The sequence below is a fragment of the Littorina saxatilis genome, linkage group LG16, assembly GCF_037325665.1.
Source record: "Littorina saxatilis isolate snail1 linkage group LG16, US_GU_Lsax_2.0, whole genome shotgun sequence".
Classification (NCBI taxonomy): Eukaryota; Metazoa; Mollusca; class Gastropoda; order Littorinimorpha; family Littorinidae; genus Littorina; species Littorina saxatilis.
Window position 1 is genome coordinate 26,120,023 of NC_090260.1, and position 13,766 is coordinate 26,133,788.

At 45.1% G+C, this 13,766-nt stretch overlaps 1 long non-coding RNA gene across 2 annotated transcripts; it reads left to right on the top strand.

Annotated features, from left to right (window-relative positions):
- The first annotated feature begins 7,822 nt into the window (after positions 1–7,822).
- On the top strand, positions 7,823–11,665 carry LOC138950686 (uncharacterized). Of its 2 annotated transcripts, XR_011450771.1 has the most exons (4): positions 7,823–8,051; positions 8,421–8,605; positions 9,395–9,485; positions 10,059–11,665. It is a non-coding gene; the product is annotated as an uncharacterized lncRNA (long non-coding RNA). The 2 variants fall into 2 exon arrangements; XR_011450770.1 differs by lacking the exon at positions 7,823–8,051 and having other exon boundaries at positions 8,155–8,605.
- The last annotated feature ends 2,101 nt before the right edge of the window (positions 11,666–13,766 follow it).

Genomic DNA, 13,766 nt, shown 5'->3' on the forward strand with positions numbered 1-13,766 from the left:
TTCCCTTGTTTTGCGTAGCAGACGACGCTGTCCATTGGAAAAAAGACAATAATGTGTACAGAATACAGAATACAGAATACAGTATTTATTGAGCCAAGTGACATTAAAAAACATTTAAAGCACAAGGAATTTCGCGTAGTGTTGGTAAAATCACGCACACACACACACACCCACACACACACTGACACTGGCACACACACACACACGCCCACACATATGTTAAAGACAAACTTCACTCAGACGCCAGCATGTGGTCTGCTTCCATCTTTTATTCAGCTAAAGTTCTCCTCCCCTTTCATACCATTCAAGGATAGGCCATTTACTGATAACGGTCAAAGGGAGCTAATCTACAACTGCCACATCTCTCTTTTCATAATGGAATTGAAACAGTTAAACAAATAAAGAATAATTAAATTTAAACATAATACTTGTTAGAACCTGCACTTAACAATTTCAAATTAAAATGTTAACCCACTGCTTTCCTTCATTAAAATAAGAAAAAAATTAGCACTTTAAACATGAAAAGAAAAACTTGCTTTGCAGTTAAACATAAGTAAACACTTTTCTTTAGCTTGTAATACTAAAATAAAATAAAAATTAACGAAAAAACAAAGTTTCATTCATCCAGTTCAATTTTCACTTCCTGAAATTGTTTGGTGTGAATGAAAATGTTTGTATGTCTGTATGTGTAAGTAATGTCAATACTTGAAAATACAATGTTTTGTTTATGCAAGGAAAAAAAATTCCAATTTCCTTCAAAATTGTTTTAAACGCGAGCGTTTTTAGTTCACTTGTTGTTTCTTCATGCCAATTAATCCTCTTTATACCGTGCTGGTAGCCTGACTTCACGACCTGAACGAGTGACTGTCACAGATTGTTCTTGAGATTTGACAGGCTGATTTGACTGGTCCTCTTGGATAGGAACTTGGTCAGTATCTTTGACACTTTCATGCTGGGAATGCTCGGTATCAGGTTGCACACTTGTCTCAGGGGCGCGCCTCAGCATGACACTGTTTCTGCGAAATGTGGCACCCTCTGGAGTGCGAACCACATAAGAACGTGGTGTTGGCGCTGCTGCTACAACGGTGGCTGGTCTCCACGTGCTGTCAGGTCTGGTCTGCATACGGACGTTGTCCCCGGGGTGCAAGGTTGGGCGTGGCTGAGGTCTCGCTGACTTGTTGTAATCGCTTACTTGTCGTTCACGTGTTTTGGCTTTGGCACGCTGAACAACAGTCTGATCTGGTACGCAGGGAGTGAGGTGAGCGTCAGTTACTGGAAGTGTTGTTCTCAGTCTGCGGTTCATCAGGAGCTGTGCTGGTGAAAAACTGTCTGGAAATGGCGTGTTTCTGTACTGAAGCAGTGCTATGTAGGGGTCTTGTCCACTGGCCTGCGCTTTCTTGAGCATGTCCTTCATTGTCTGAACACTTCTCTCGGCCAACCCGTTTGCTTGCGGGTATCTTGGGCTAGACGTTGTATGCTGAAAACCCCATGTTTCTGCAAATTTGGCAAATGCAGAACAACTAAACTGAGGTCCATTGTCACTGATTAACTGCTTCGGAATCCCATACCGTGCAAAATGAGATTTCAGTTGTGTGATGATGTCTGGTCCTGTTGTGCCTTGTAGAAGTCCAACCTCAAAATACTTGCTGTAGTAGTCAACAAGTATCAAAAATTGTTTTCCGTTGAAATCAAGGATATCAGTTCCCAGTTTCTCCCAAGGCAAGGACGGTTCTTCATGGGGAATCAATGGTTCTTTCTGTTGAGCATTTTGAAACTCGCCACAAACTGAACAATTAGCTACAGTCTGCTTTATCTGACTTGACATGCCTGGCCAGAAAATCACTTCTTTGGCTGCTGCCAAACTTTTGTCTCTCCCAAGATGACCTTCATGTACTCGCATCAGCATTTCTCTTCGAAGTGCATTTGGGACGATTATTTGTTCTCCTTTGAAGAGTAGTCCATCTGCCTCAGACAGCTCATCTTGGAATCCCAGATATGCCCGAATGTCTTCTGGTATCTCTTTCTTGTGCGGAAATCCCTCCCTGATGAATTTTCGTAAATTCTGCATGGACTGGTCATTGGCTGTTGCTTCTTTGAAAATCTTCAGTTTTTCATCAGAGACTGGCAAACTGCTCACAATGAGGTGGACTTGGGCCTCCCAATCATCACTTGCTGGTGCTTTGATTGGGAGTGGTGCTCGCGACAAAGTATCAGAGACATACATTTCTCTACCCGCTTTGTAAAGAAGAGTAATGTTGTACTTCATTGTCCTCAAAAGCATTCTTTGAAGTCGTGGTGGAGCTGCTGAGAGAGGCTTTTGAATGATGGATTCCAGTGGTTTGTGGTCAGACTCTACAGTCACAGCACGCCCATAGACGTAGTAGTGAAAGTGCTCGACTCCAAAAACAACAGCCAACAGTTCCTTCTCGATTTGAGCGTACCGCTTTTCACAGTCAGTCAATGAACGGGAAGCAAATGCGATGGGCTTGTCGTCATGAAGAAGGACAGCACCAAGGCCTTCTTGTGATGCGTCCACTGACAGTGTGACAGGTTTGCTGGGATCGTAGAAAACCAGTATGGGAGCAGCAGTCACGAGATTCTTGAGCTGCTCAAATGCGTCTTGGTGCTGCTTGAGCCAATCCCATTCATTGTCTTGTTTCATAAGATCACGAAGAGGAGCAGAAACAGAGGAGAGGTTGGGCACAAACTTGCCAAGGTAGTTAACCATACCAAGAAATCGTTCTAGGTCTTTGCGACATGACGGCGTTGGCATTTGCTGTATGGCTGCAATCTTTGAGTCGTCAGGTTTGAGTCCTTTTCCTGTGATGGTGTGACCAACAAAATTCACCTCATTCACTCTGAGTGTGCATTTTGACAGTTTCAGTTTCACACCAACTTGTCTGGCTCTTTCCAGCACCGTCTTCAACCGTGAGTCATGCTCCTCCGTCGTCTTGCCAGCAATCAGCATCTCATCCATGTATGTTTCAACACCAGGAATGTTCTCAAAAGCTTGATGAAAACGTTTGGCGAAAACCTCTGCTGATGAATTCAGCCCGAAAGGTAGTCTGAGAAACCTGAACCTGCCGAAAGGTGTGTTGAAAGTGGTGAGGTCAGCACTCTGTTTGTCAAGTTTGATTTGCCAAAATGCTGAGCTTGCGTCTACTACACTGAACACACTGTTTCCACTCAACCTGCTCGCTATTTCCTCGATGGTAGGGAGCTGATAATGTTCCCTACGTATAGCCTTGTTGAGGTCTCTTGGATCAAGACACAATCTCAGGCCACCCCCTTTCTTTTCAACAATGACTAAAGAGTTCACCCAGTCTGTAGGGTAATCGACTTTCTCAATCACTCCTTCTTTCAGCATGCGCTGTAGTTCTTTCTGGAGATCATCGCGGAGAGCTGCTGGCACTTTTCTTGAAGCATGGACAACGGGACGAACTGAGTGATCAGTTGAGATGGTGTACTCATCCTCCATGCAGCCAAGACCTTTGAAAACATCGGCATACATGGAGAGCAAGGTGTCATCTTCTATCATGTCCACTCTCTGCACGAGACCAAGAGATACACAGGCTGACAACCCCAGGACTGCTTTGGAGTGCGTGTCCACAACTTGAAATTCAGGGGAAAGTTTCTTGGTGTTTACCACACATGTGAGTCTGCATTTACCCTTGACAGGCAAACTTTCCCCGCTGTAAGTCGACAGTTTAGCAGAGGAGTACTGAAGAGGGCCATGCTGCAGTCTGCGGTACAAACTCATGGGAAGAACGTTGACCTGTGCCCCAGTGTCAAGTGTAAATGTGATGCGATGCTTTCCAATGGTGATGGTAGACTTCCACTCTTTCACCGCATTCTCATCGCAGGATTGTTCCACTGTGCCAACAATAGAAAAGTTCTGACTGTCGTCCTCTTCAACGGCTTGCACTGCGGCTGATTGGCAGACGCTTGCGAAATGGTTTTTCTTTTTACACTTATTGCACACTTGACCATAGGCTGGACATTTCCGTCGCTGATGAGTTTTGCCACAGTACCTACAGTTGACAGGTGTTGCTTCAGATCTGCTTGCTGCTGCTTCACTTGGTTTCTCTTTGTTTCTGTGTTTAACGGCATTCACAGAAGTGCTTTGCTCTTCGTTCATTAGCTTCAGTTGAGCTTCTGTTGCTTCTGCTGCTCGACATATGTCCTCTGCTTTCTTCAGTGTGAGATCAGCTTCTCTCAAAAGTCTCCCACGAACCTGATCACTCAAAATACCACCCACTAATCTGTCTTTGATCAATGAGTCTTTGAGTTGCCCAAATTCACATGACTTCGCCTTGAGCTTTAAATCAGTCAAGTATACATCAAATGTTTCACCAGCTTTTTGATTTCGAGTGAAAAACACATGCCTCTCAATTGTGACATTTTTTCTTGGCTCACAGTATTGCTCAAATTTTTGTAGCATGCATGCATATGTATGAAAATCATTCGCACTGTCGCAATGTTCTCCACATTCACCTTCAGCCCATTGGAAAGTGTGATACACTTCCACTGCTTCCGGTCCTACCACGTGTAAGAATGTCATGCTCTGTACCTTTCTCTGCTTCGTGTCGAGGCCACTCGCTGCTCGATAGATTTCAAACATTCGTTTGAAACGCTTCCAATGCTCTGCCACATTTCCTTGGAGCTGCAGTGGTTGTGGTGGGTCTAGACGATCCATTTTTCTGACACTATGTTAAAGACAAACTTCACTCAGACGCCAGCATGTGGTCTGCTTCCATCTTTTATTCAGCTAAAGTTCTCCTCCCCTTTCATACCATTCAAGGATAGGCCATTTACTGATAACGGTCAAAGGGAGCTAATCTACAACTGCCACAACATACACTGACATACACACCAACACACACACGCCCACACTACAGCAGTCACGATCACACCATCACACGCAGGGCAGACATGAGGTAAAACAAATGACAATCATCTATTAAAAGAAAATGAACAAAGAGTGGTCTAAGATGCTGGTGGAAGGGTCTACACAGAATACAATTTTATAATCTAATGCATAGTTAGAACTAGCCCATCCCCTCCACCCACCCACTCATGAGTAACTAAAATAATGCAGTTAAAAAAATTGTTGAACATTTGGAAATCAGGAATCACACATCAAAGTCCCACTCAACCCCCCCCCCCCCCTCCCCACCACCACCACCACCACTACCTAACACTGAGTCACAGGATGTGGTGAGCTCACCGCCAGCAGGATCACCGACTGCGAAGCTGCCCAACTGAGGGATGGGATGCGTTAAGGGAGGAAACAGCTTGGGGGAAGAAAGAGGTCTGGAGACGTCGAGTGCGTGCCCCCAGGGATCGGAATCGACGACCTGAGGGCAGGCGCTCGAAGAGGGGATGGCCAGGGTGGGACTCGTCAGCCACGATTTTCTGGGCTCTGGACAGCATGCGCTTGGCATAGAGGGATGCTAGGGAGGGCAGCTCACAGCCGACGATCCTGCTAGCAGTGCGCACCACACGCTCCAGCTTGTTCTTGAGCAGCTGGGAGGTATTGCCGTACCACAGTGTGATGGAGAATGTCAAGATGCTCTCCACCACGGCCCTGTACATTTAAAGGCACGATGGAAAAGCACTTTGTGTCCGTTCATACTGACCTGGGGTTCCCGGCAAGGTTCTCCGGTGGCAGGCTGGTGAAAGACCTGTCTTTTTCATGCTTATGGAAAGGTCAAAGTTCAGTTTACAGGCTGTTTAGAACTGGTCCATCACTGGTCTCAGTCTTGTCACTTGCATCTCAATACCAGCCGCCATTAAACATACCAAAAAATAAACACCCTGAATGTTTCATGTTGTGAGTTGGAATTTTTTGATGAATTACTACTTGAATTTCTTTAAACCGAAAAAAAATATGTTTGTTAAATTCTATAAAAACAACTTTCGGCCACTGCCATGCCATTCTTGGTATGTGACCACTGACGTGGCGAGCTAATCTTATCCCATGTAAAGTCTGGACATATCTGCGACGGTGAGCCAAGCCCAACTGTTTAATTTACACGGGAAGGATCGGCGGAGTGTGCGGCCTAGCAGTGGAACCTTTTAAAAACGCCGACGCCGGCCGCCGCCGCCGTTCACAAATCATATGTTCCGCGTCCGAGTCAGTCTTTTTGTTTGTTTGTTTGCTTAACGCCCAGCCGACCACGAAGGGCCATATCAGGGCGGTGCTGCTTTGACATATAACGTGCGCCACACACAAGACAGAAGTCGCAGCACAGGCTTCGTGTCTCACCCAGTCACATTATTCTGACACCGGACCAACCAGTCCTAGCACTAACCCCATAATGCCAGACGCCAGGCGGAGCAGCCACTAGATTGCCAATTTTAAAGTCTTAGGTATGACCCGGCCGGGGTTCGAACCCACGACCTCCCGATCACGGGGCGGACGCCTTACCACTATCCGAGTCAGTCGAACTCAGTGAAGCAAGAATTGACCAGCCCAGAAGGGCAGGGGCACTTCGGTGGCTGATATGATATGCACTGTTTTCCTCCGTTTTTAACAATTAAATCCTTTTAAGTTTGATTTTCCAATACCCTAACTGTGATTTCAAGAGCTTGCAACAAAGGCGGCGCCGGGAGTAGATTGAAGTATCCTACTTCGCCGTTATGCTTTCCGCGTAGCAGACAGGGGGACCTCAGAGGGTGGGGGTGGGGGCCCGTCCTCGGTTCCAAACTCTCCTCCCCCCCCCTCCCCCGCCCCCCCGCTTGATGTACCTCATCTCATCTTCTTCAGTTTTGTGTGTGAAAATGTTGGAGACACGGTTTGGTTTCCAGACACGAGGATCATGTACCCAAAAACTTACCGTTGAAATGTAAAACGTTCTTCTTGCCAGGGGCGGGGGGGGGGGGGGGGGGGAGCCGAAGCGCCCTGACCGCCCCCCTGTACCTCCCAACAGGATGTCGCCCCTGTACTCCACAAGGGGTCTGAGCGAATCCTGGACCCCTCCCGGCCTCGTCAGTTTGGACCCCCCCCCCCTCCCCCTCAATGATACTTGATCCAGTGTTACTACTATTACTTCACTAATCAGTACAAGTAGTAACACTACAGTAATGATAAAGAAGTAGGATACTTCAATCGATCGGCTCTTTGATATGTACTGACAAGCCCCCGACTGTGACAGTGCCTATGACACGACTCGAGTCAAGGGCGGATCAATTCACTTTGGAGGGGGGGGGGGGGGGTTACAAAATGACTGCGAAGATACAAGTTGACGGCGCCGAAGGCGCCTAAGCCTGTAGGGGGGTCCGGGGGCATGCCCCCCCCCCCCCCGGAAATTTTTTTTATCGAAAGAAGCAAAATAGAGCTATCTGGTGCATCCTGAGCCAATAAATTACCTCTTTTTTGGGGGGGTGGGGGGGGGGGGGTTACGTAACCCGTGTAACCTCCCCCCAGATCCGCCCTTGCCGAGTGGCAACGAACATACTCCGCAGATTCCATCAAAATCAGTGCAGCGTTTTCGAGGCCTTTGACCTTCATACAGACAGGCACACGACACACACACACACACACACACACACACACACACACACACACACACACACACACACAGGCACACACACTGCACACACACACACATACACACACACACACACACACACACACACACACACACACACACACACACACACTAAGATAATGTAGCAAGCCGGCTCAGTCGCTTTAGATCTAAGAGATTCATCTATTAGACTGTCTGTAAGTTGTTTCTCTTCCTTCCTTTTTCCTTTGTCCAGGTACACGTGCCCGCACGCGCATATCTTGCTGTCTTTTACGTAAACACACACCAAACACTGTACAAAAGGAAGACGTGGAACTTGCGAAGAAAATGCGAAAAAGTGTTTGTGGGTTATCGTCCCTAGTCACATGCTGGCGGCGAAAACAAAATGGCGGATCGCGTAGGTACCGATCGCTTGCGTGGTGGTGGTAAATTGTGCTCGGCTTTTTGTTGCAAGAACGCCCGTTGCAAACAGAGCTGCTTCGGGAAAACTTTCCACAAGTTCCCTAAAGAAGAAAAAAGGTGGGTTGTGCAGTGATTATTTCATCAGGTTTACCTTCTTCAGAATGAGAATGAATGCAATGGCTCGAGTCAACTCACTCAGTAGACTACAGGCTGTACAGCGTCAGCGAGTACTTACGACTGTGAGTGTGAGTCAGCAGTCAGTACAAAACAACAGTTTACACTTGATGACAAACTACCCGTGGGCATATTTGCCGAAACCTTTATCAAACCTTGCTTACGGGAAAACTACAGTACAAAGGTACATCACTCATCCGTTTTGCGTTCAGGCAGAGCGTTAGATTTAGACTGAAGATCTGATTTAGCTTTTTTTGTCTTTCCTTTTTGCTTAGTTTAACAATAACATTGTTGTTTTTATTGTCAAACTAGGTGCAGAATATGGATGCAATTCACAAGGCGAGAGGACTTTGAAAAGCTGCAGCCAGCTGATGTTCAAGGTCTCAAGCTTTGTACTGATCACTTTGAGGCCAACCAGTAAAACAATCCTGCAGAGAGGATCACTTGTGTGGAATGCTGTCCCGACATTGTTTGCAGTGCCCAATCCACCACCGAAGGTTATTTATTTATTGGTTTTAGGTTTTTGCAAATCAAAGAAGCACACTAATAAATGCAGGTTGAGTAATGACAAGTTTGAGGCTGATGTAAGAATTGAAAAAAACCAGCATTGTTCCCATCAAATAATGCCTGTTTGCATTTAGCGCAAAATAATGATAAGGCCAACAAAAAAAAGTTACTTATTTTGGATTGACGTCTTGATTATGATGATATGATGAACTTATTTTGCCAAAAAACAGCCCCAAATGGCAAAAAAAGTATAGGGTCGGCGTCAACAACAAAAAAGTTGTATGTTTCTGGTCACCTGACCCTACCTATGTTTTCCCGATGACCCTAGACTTTTGTTTTTGCATTTTCAAAAATAAAAGGGGTATTCGAAAATCACTTGTTTTCCTGTTTTTCAACAAAATAAGTTAAAAAGATGGTTTAAAAAAAAAAAGTTTAGAAAAAAAATCTCCACCTTTAGTCATGTTAGGCCACAAAAAAAGTCTGTTAAAGGTAACATAGGCCCCCCCAAAATAGCGTCGGTAGGTCGGCTTTTTATTTTTGTATTTTAGCCATCTGAATATTTTAATTTTATTTTTTAATGCCCCAAAAAAGTCTAGGGCCGGTGGGAAAAAAATAGGGTCGGTCCGGATATCGTAAACAGATTATTTTTTGTTTTGCCTTACCAGAAACATACACTTTTTTGTGTGGCCTAAGACCAATGCCATGAAATTGGGAGAATTGTTTCATTGGGACTGGGTGTTGGTTGTGAGTTTGTCAGTTAAAGAGCTGTGCATTTGCAGGTTGCTAGTGGGAGGAAGCCACCATCGCAAAGGGTAGCTACAAATGAAGCCAGCACCGACCTGTCGCCTGATGCACAAATTGTTCAACCAGGTAAGAGATTTTTAACCATGAAGAACACCCTGACATCAAAAAATGTTTAAACCCATCCATTACATAGTTGATAATTGCTGTATAGGGTGACGGGCGCTGTGGCGGGGTGGTAAGACGTCGGTCTATTAACTCGGAAGGTCGAGGGTTCGAATCCCGGTCGCGGCCGCCTGGTGGGTTAAGTGTGGAGATGTTTCCGATCTCCCAGGTCAACTTATGTGCAGACCTGCTAGTGACTTATCCCCCTTCATGTGTACACGCAAGCACAAGACCAAGTACGCACGAAAAAGATCCTGTAATCCATGTCAGAGTTCGGTGGGTTTTAGAAACACAAAAATACCCCGCATGCTTCCTCCGAAAGCGGCGTATGGCTGCCTAAATGGCGGGGTAAAAACGGTCATACACGTAAAATTCCACTTGTGCAAAAAAATGAGTGCGTGTGAAAGTTTCAGCCCACGAACGCAGAAGAAGAAGAAGCTGTATAGGGCGGATGCATGGATGAATGAAATTGTACCTGTAGTTCCCACACGTAAAGATGTTATTTTATGTGTTTTGTGTGTGTGTTTTCTTTTTTAGATGACATTCAGGCGATCCTGGAGGACATAGGATGTAAAGCATCAAAGTCGTCATCCTCCCCATCCCCTCGTGAAGCGGAACTTTGGCAGAAGGTCAACAAACTGAGGAGCAAGGTTTTCCGATTAGAAAAGAAAACGATGGAACCCCGTGTAAAACGAGCGAGTAAATTAGCCAAGCCTCCCAAGAAAGACTTTGTAATAGAACAGTTGTCTCATATATTATCAGGCGAGGCGAGCTATTTTGCCATTTATGCCTGTTACATATTTACCGGTTATCTGCTGCTGTGTCCAATCCTGGCAGAGACGGGAACGCATGTTACCAAGGAGCCGAAGGAGAGTCAATGAGATGAGAGAATGTGATTAACAATTGCCAACTCTCTCCGTACAAAGAGGGTCCAAAGTTGTATCAAAATATAGATGGTCGGCAATTCAAAATAAAAAAAGACAATAGACAAAACATGTACTTCGGCTCATAGAGCCTTCTTTAATTTTTGACTCATTAAGTCCATGCTCCGAGAGTCCTTTTTTTAATTTTGAATTGCCTACCATCTATATTTTTATACATTTTCAAAAAGATTCAACAGTCACCTTCCGTTATTCTTGAACTTGGCTATCCCAGCCTTACCTCAACATTCGATATTCCTGTGATATTTTTGACGTAAAATCAATTTTTACTGTAAAACTCTTCGGCAAGAGGATTGGTCCAAGCAAACAAATGATAAACTTGTTAAGATTTTTCCTGATATTTCCGATCAATTGCCTATGGTTTTATTTAGCTAAAAGATTCAAACGTCACACCTATGACTCATGGCTATTTTTAAGGGGGGAGTAGCATCCCTGGTGTGTTGTTTGTGATGTACCTTTTAGTCTGTTTACAGTAACATAGGCACACAAAAAGAGGGTCGGTAGGTCGGCTTTTCTTAATTTTTTTTTATAACCATCTTTTTAAATTATTTTGCAAAAAAACAGGAACAAAATTGATTTTTTTTTCTTTTTCTTTTTCTCCAAATGCCAAAAAAAAGTCTAGGGTCGGCGGGGGAAAAATAGGGTTGGTCGGGATACCGTAAACAGACTATTTTGCTTTGTTTTGCCTAAGCAATGACTAACAAACTTTCTTTAGGGTCTGACATTGTATATACTATACAATTTTTGGGGTATTAATTAAATACATGTATACAGTTTTTGATTCCTTTTATACTTTTTCACAAATTAGCTCCCCTCCCCCCCCCTTTTCTTTTTGTAGTCTGCCCTGGGGGCGGGAGGTCTCCCAATTTCGGTTTCTAGGGTCACCTTATGCTTCCATATGAGCTGAGAACTTAATTTAAAATGGGCCTCGATTTTTTTTTATTTGTATTTTGTAATTGTGCCTTTGTCCAGTCACATGATTTCACTTTGTACTTAAAAACTTGGCACTGTCATCATTTATTGCTATTTATTGTTCAGTTGTTCAGTATTTATTGCTATTGGGCATCAGTTGTTCAGTTGCCCTGTTTCGAATGAGCCATGCATGCATTATGGATGTGTTTAGCGAATTGGGATACCTAAAGCAATGTAAAAGAAACAATGTGAAGCAAACATATAGCACCAAATAAAATAACCGAATCAGAATGGAAACTTCTTCGGTGTGTGTGTGTGTGTGTGTTTGCTGTTTTAAATACCGAAAATGTGAAAATAAAGCAAGTCACAGCATGAGAAAGATCGACTGTACTAGTCATGACAAAGCAGGAGACAGCCTGGTCAGCATGTAGAAAAGGGGAATAACTCGTATTTAGCCATTCTCATTTCTAAGCATGCCCAATGAGGAAGTTATCCTTCTTCCCATTGTAGTTTCTTTGCACACACGTACCACGCCGACGTCATTCTTTCTATATCACGTCAGCCATGAGTTCGGCATTTTGCTTCTTCCATTTTGGAAACGACAACAACTCAGAGGTTAGTCACAGTACCATCAGTCTCTGGTACCATTTACAATGAGTGTGTCTCTGTTGTGCATCTTGTTAGCTTACTCAGTTCTCAATACAAATTGGTGTAAGTTCTTGTAAATGTTTATAAACGTTAGATGAGCATTCCATAATCTTAACCTTTACAGTTTACTGGTTTTTGGCTCACGTAAGTGTAGCCTATGCGATGCTAACTTTTGTCTGTCTGTGCGTGCGTGCGTGCGTGCGTGTGTGATAGAAACTTTAACATTTGACTGAACACCGAAATACTAATTTTACTGGGTTATTATCCAAGCAACAGCTTCAAAGTATTGAAGCAATGATCAACATTTCGTTGGCACGTATGTAGATAAAGTGTGTATCCAAAGAAAACGGGTGGTGGTGGGTTTTTTTTTTTTTTTGGGGGGGGGGGGGGGGGGGGGGGGTAAAAACAGGTGACTTGTTCGTGTTGTGTGTGACTGGTATGTAGACCAGGTCAGGGGTCAAGGTTAGGTCAGATCGCGTGAAGGATTGTGGTAGGCCTATAGATTCACTTCTCAGTTCTAACCGAGCTGCATTCGCCGATTCGGGGAAGACGATTTCACATTGTTCGGTTTCGTAGCGACTCCAGAAAAAATAGATTAAGATACCAAAGGAGATTTCCTACAGGTTGATCTGCACAGCGTGTTTTCCGTGTCTGCGCGAGGAAGCGCTGTCGAAAGGGCAGTGTCGATCTCAGTGGCAGTCGTGTCCCCGTAAGTAGGCTACAGACAGACAGATCTAGATCTAGCGTCTCCCACTCTTGCACCGTGTCTATGCTTACTGTGTGTGTGTATGTGTGACGGAGTGATTGAGTTTGTGTTACTGTTTGTCGATTTCTTACGGGAGCCTTGAAGGCTTCGCCTCTTGTTGATTCTTGATTCTATTTTTTTCGGACCGGGTTCAGCATCATGCACTGAGAAAATGTAAGTTTTACGCCCCCACGGCAAAGCCATTAAGGGCATGTTCCACGGGAAAACCCGGCTTTGTATGAAAATAAAAAATAAAAATGCGGGGGGGGGGGGGGGGGGGGGGGGATGTAGACAGCTGGCTGCCGGCTGCTAGAGGAGACCTGAAATGGGCTAGGGACCGGGTTGGGTCGTCTTGGGTCAGTGCTGAAATGGTTACTTTATTGGCTGTTGGCCGAACGGACACCCGGGCTTCATATTTTTGCATGCATGTATTCGTGTTTCCAAGGCCTGAGGCTTTCGTTGTGACCCTGGGATCTTTATCGTGCGCATGCGTGCACACGGGGGAGTTCGGACACCGAGGAGAGTCTGCACAAAGTTGCACTCTAGAACCAGCTCGCAACAGTTGGACTGGGTGGCCGAATGGTAACGCACTTGCGCTCGGAAGCGAGAGGTTGCGAGTTCGACCCTGGGTCAGGGCGTTAGCAATTTTCTCTCGCCTTTCCTAACCTAGGTGGTGGGTTCAAGTGCTAGTCTTTCGGATGAGACGAAAAACCGAGGTCCCTTCGTGTACACTACATTGGGGTGTGCACGTTAAAGATCCCACGATTGACAAAAGGGTCTTTCCGAAAGACTAGCACTTGAACCCACCACCTAGGTTAGGAAAGGAGGGAGAAAATTGCTAACGCCCTGACCCAAGGTCGAACTCGCAACCTCTCGCTTCCGAGCCGCGGCAAGTGCGTTACCACTCGGCCACCCACATCCATCCAATCTTACAAGCAAGCGCACACGCGCACACGAGCATAATACATACATGCACACACAGCTGCATACAACTTCGTT